Raw genomic sequence first — 4994 nt, 5'->3', positions numbered from 1 at the left:
CATGGGAAATATGACAAACACATGAACATAGTAATTGCAGCTCATGTTTTGACCTGTCTGACTCTTCTTTCTATTTGAGAAAAGTTGCAAAGAATCTGTTTGGCACTGTGTTCATTTAAAATGATCAGAATCATAAACCTTACTAATGTTTTTAAAAGAAATGAATCCCATTAGTCATTTTAAAGTCACATAACCAGCAACCACTTGAGAATCAAAACCTGCTGTGTACTTGACAGCCTGTCTGCAAGTGGCTGTATTTTCCTTTTTTGGAAAGAATCTGACATGCTAAAGTGCAGAGTCAGGACTTGCGCAGTAGTCAATTGGGGTTTATATCTAGTTTGCACTGTGTGTAGGTTTAATCAAATTTAGAAAAAGTGTATTGATGATGAGAGAGAGATTATTTTTGGTAAGGTAAGGCTTGAATAAAGCCATCTGTTCTACTGTTACAGAGGATTGACTGTAGTAGTGGCAGTGTCGTAGATGGCACTGCCACAGGATTAGAGGATACAAGGCCAGTGTAGGGTGATGAGAATGAGTAGGTGGGATCAAAACGCAGTGTTTGTACTGAGTATCTTTGATCGGACAAGTCAGTCAGTATTTTTACATCTAGGTTGGCTATGGCAACCCCATTTGTCTTTATTGTGGGAAGAGGCAGTCAAAGCAGAACAAGGCAAGAGAAGCTATAGACGAAGTACAGCATTAAATGTAGGATGTCATCATCTGGGTCCCTACTTAAGTGACTCAAACCAGGCTCTGTGAGGTCTCTGACAGAAATGTGACTACTGGTGCATACGCTCTGTCTTTCAGATCTAAACAGCAATATGCTGTTCTCATTGCAGGTGTTACTCTGTTGCCACCACCTGTGCTTTGTGAAGTTGAAACTAAATGGATTTTGTTTGACATTTTTGATCAAACCACACAAATGTTTGTTGCAAACACATCTGGTTACTGTTTTTTTGTATTTGGTATCTATCTGTCTTTACCTGGGCAAGACTTAGTTTTATTAAAGATAAGACTTAAAAGCAATAATCTTAAAAGATTGATTTCCCTCCCCTGAGAGAACTTTAGAGGTATCTGTATTCAAAATATATGTATGTATCAGTCTGAAAAGATGAAACTTAAATCATCTTTCTTGTCCTTTCTTTTCTTTGTTCCTACTCTGCCCCCAGCAACTGACTGATCTCTGGATGTCAGTGTTCAAAGGAACTGGGAAGCAGTTTACGGTTACCATGTACTGTGCAACAAACAATACCAAATCAGAATTCCAGGTAGTAGGGTATCTTGTCTGCCAAGCCATTCATGTTCTGAAAGTCTGTCTAATAAAAGGAAAAAGAAAGAAGATGCTAAATGGAGCCAATGAGATTAGAGGGAAGGCTGAGAGTACTGAAAGAAAATTTAAAGTGGTGACTGTTGGGAGAGAGAAGAAAAGGAAATGGAATGTAGAAGTAATAAATAATAAGAGGAAGTTGGCTCAAACGCTGGGGATTTTTTTTTGCGTTTTTTTTTCTCTTAAGATTTGACTAATGGGAAACAGTTTTAAAGTAACTAAATTACTGGATTTAATTTGTAATCAGATTTTCAGTCTGTCTGAAACTTCTGGCTATGGTTATAAGTTCTAGTGATGATTTTTTTTTTTTTTTTTTTTTGAAAGCAGCTAGAAATAAGGCATCTAATATTTTTGAACAGCCAAGTACCTTTCCTTCAGCACTTTTACAGGCCAGATTTTGAGTCCTCAACTAGCAATTTGTTTTCATCTCCTTGTAAAAGGAGTTGTATTAATATGTAGGCAACTATGTAGAGGGTGAGTGGGACAAAACATAGTTTTTTCCTTAGTTAATTAAATTAGATCTGAGATTTATAAATGCTAATTAAATGGGCATTTATAAAGTACCATTGTATTTCTCAGGCTAATCTTAGTGCTAGGTGACAACCTAGAAAGCTGGACACTTACTTATGACTAAATGTGTCTTTAAAATGGCATGTTGGGAGGTAGGGTAACCCACCTGCAGTGAATGAGGGCCTTCTGTAGGGCACTATGGTAGGTGCCATGCAAATATAAGCCGTGGTTTCTGTTTATGAACCTTTCCCTCAATCCTTCTTGGCTCCTGATAAAGTCTGTTGTTGGCCTTGTCGGGATGAAAGAAAACTGGGAGTCAGTGCATAAAACTGGCAAGGTTGGTGATGAATTCCCCAGTGTGTTAAATTGCAATATGGGGATTGCGAAGGTGATGAACTTCCTTTGTCATTTCTCTCTTTGTGCTCCCAACATACAGAATCAAAGAATTTGCAGCTCAAGCTGCTGCTTTTAACCTCATCAGCTGACAAATATTAACTTACATGGATTTTTTTAAGAGTTTAGTTTTTAGGATAGACAGTTAATTCTTTTACAGAAGCGAGCATACCTGCAATAACTTGTTTAGTGCATTTGACAGTGAAGACTATAAGTAACGTAGGAAAATGATGCCTTCAGAGTTATTATGCAAACTCTTTCCTTTGAGTTACTACTGTTGATTGTGAAGATTACAGAGGAAAGCTCATTTCTCTGTCAAAGTCTATAAAATAGTGCTTGTTAACCTCTGTCAATTAAAGTCAAGGGCTGCTTACAGAGGTGGAAAAAAAACCAAAATGGTACTTTTACTTTAAGTTTGGTGCACCCCTGTGCCAAGCGCAGTGCATGCACAAAAGAGGCATCGCATTAGTTGGACCTGGCTTGCCCAGTATCTGTATAGATCAGGGTCTTTAGTGGGGCCTTTTTGGCACTTTTATCTAATAGCTGATTGAATCGGCTTTAGATAAAAGCACCAAGAAGCCCCACTGAAGCATCTGATCTATTTGGATGCTGTGGAGCCAGGTCAAACTAACGCGTTGCTTCTTCCAGTGAAGCTGTTGTTTGTTTGGATTTTTGCTTGTTTGTTTGTTGTTTTCCCTCCCCCCCCCCTCCTCTCAACTGTCAGTGCCCAAGATGATGCCCTGTATTTTTGTATCTGCTTAAAGCATCATTTTCTAGTCTCATTTACTTCAATTTGTTTAACAACTAAATCACACATGACTTTAAATGTTGCATTCAGGTCCTGTAAACTAATAGTTTGGAATACTGTGCGACTCCCATAAATGATGGTCCTGAGATTTTAGTGAATGGATTCTGCAGCTTTTGAAGGTAAATTGCATAAATCGTGAACAGGACATTTTGAGGAAGTAAGTGCTGAATTGCTTAATGTTGTTTCCTGCTGTAACTTTTAGCTGTTATGTGGAAACTGTATTTCATATGTAGTTGAATGTGTAGTTATTCTGAAAGAAAGGCAGAAGCAAGGGTCTTTTAGCTTGACCTTTGGAATTTTACCCTAGTGAAGGGAATTGGAGGCTTCCTTCCTGTTTTGTGGGGGGGAGGGAGTAGGAATATACAGATTGCATGGGGGGTGGGGGAAAAAGACTTTTTAAGCCAGTCTGGACTTTTGATAGGATGTGTTTATTAATTGGAGAGGCTTGTTCCATTTTTATCTTGGCGTTGTACAATGAAAACAAATTACCATGTATGAATTCACTTTTAAATTGACACGTGCATCATAATATGTATTTGAGCCTTTTTAGTGTTTTTTTCCTTTTTAGTTGGCAACTGATTTGGCACCAGATGCCTTTTGCCAGGAAGAATGGTAAAATGTGTCTCAGCTGCTTTCATTACAGTGGCATTCACTTGAACTGTTTGTTGAATTCAGGAAATAACCTTCTTAAACAGTCACTTATACTAGATTTTATGTGCTGTGCAAACTTAATTACTTTTGTTATGTGTATAATTAATTATTTATATTTAGGCTTCCAAAATGGTTACAGTATTGACTTAAAGTTGGGGAACAGAATAGAAAAATTGTCTGCCCACAGTTTTCTTTTGTAAGTGGACACTGCAAGAACTGCCTTCTAAACGCATTTGATGATTTTAAAATATGAATGTTTTTGCCTAACAGACTTGATGATTGGTAGTCAGTGAGAGCTGTCAATTTTGGAAAAACAGCTTATTTCTGTACATAGGTCTAAAATGGGTATCAGCTCCAAGGTCCTAGTTTGTTTGATTATTTTGCATGTACAGGAGGAACCAGCCTTCTAAATAAGGAAAACGCAAAGTGATCATACTCTTATATGCCGAAGGGCTGGTTTTCACAAATTGGAAATATTTATGCGCAAACCTTCTAAAATTATTTGAGGGAGATGGCAAAATTTCCACTACTCTTGCTCCTATTTCCCATTACTACTTTAGTAGAGGATTATGTTTCTATTGCTCTGATCTCACTAGGCAAGGCAGAGTGAATGGGACTAAGCTGTGCTGCAGAGGATGCCCTGGGGAAGAGATGGAACAGACAGAGAGAAGAGGTGATATGGAATTATGGGGCCTGATAGTGGCTTTATGGCAGAGAATCAGAGATTTGATTCCTTACTCTCTGGACTGGAAGGAGCTGGGAGCATTTAGGTCAGTATGTTTGGCACTTGGGGTTTTTAGAGGAAGTGATGAATGAAAGAGAGAGTTGCATCTAATTTTCTTTTTACCCCAAAATCTGTAGTACGGGTCCCTGTAGATATGGGCCTGTAGGTTAAACTCTATTCTTTCACACCTTGGATACGTGAATAAAAAAACAGCCTGAAGTGGTATAGTGAGGATATAGAAATCAACATCCACACCATTTCTCTACAGAGCAGTAGAAATAAGGGATGTGGGGAAACCAGGAAGAGTGAGTCAGAGTAAGAGGTAAATGGCTTAGAAAGTATAACAGAATGTATGTGTATAGTGCCAGTTATCTAAAAATTTAACTTTCACAAACAACAAATTAAACCTGCCAATAGCTCTGCTTTGTAAGCTGCATTGTAATTACTTTGCAGATAAGTTAAAAGGGTAACTGAAGAGCAAAAGGTCATATGGGGACTTACTGGCAGATTTGGGAACAGTGCCTAATTGTTCTGACTGTGTGTGTGTTCCGTCCTTTCCCCCAGTTGCCACCATTAGTCGT

At 38.2% G+C, this 4994-nt stretch overlaps 1 long non-coding RNA gene across 1 annotated transcript; it reads left to right on the top strand.

The window, feature by feature from the left end:
* The first annotated feature begins 339 nt into the window (after window positions 1-339).
* On the top strand, window positions 340-4444 carry LOC112550324. Its single transcript, XR_003094107.1, has 3 exons — window positions 340-1268; window positions 3069-3157; window positions 4286-4444. It is a non-coding gene; the product is annotated as an uncharacterized LOC112550324 (long non-coding RNA).
* The last annotated feature ends 550 nt before the right edge of the window (window positions 4445-4994 follow it).

This window comes from Alligator sinensis, unplaced genomic scaffold (genome assembly GCF_000455745.1).
Source record: "Alligator sinensis unplaced genomic scaffold, ASM45574v1 scaffold309_1, whole genome shotgun sequence".
Classification (NCBI taxonomy): Eukaryota; Metazoa; Chordata; order Crocodylia; family Alligatoridae; genus Alligator; species Alligator sinensis.
This window is presented reverse-complemented; position numbering and strand designations above follow the sequence as displayed.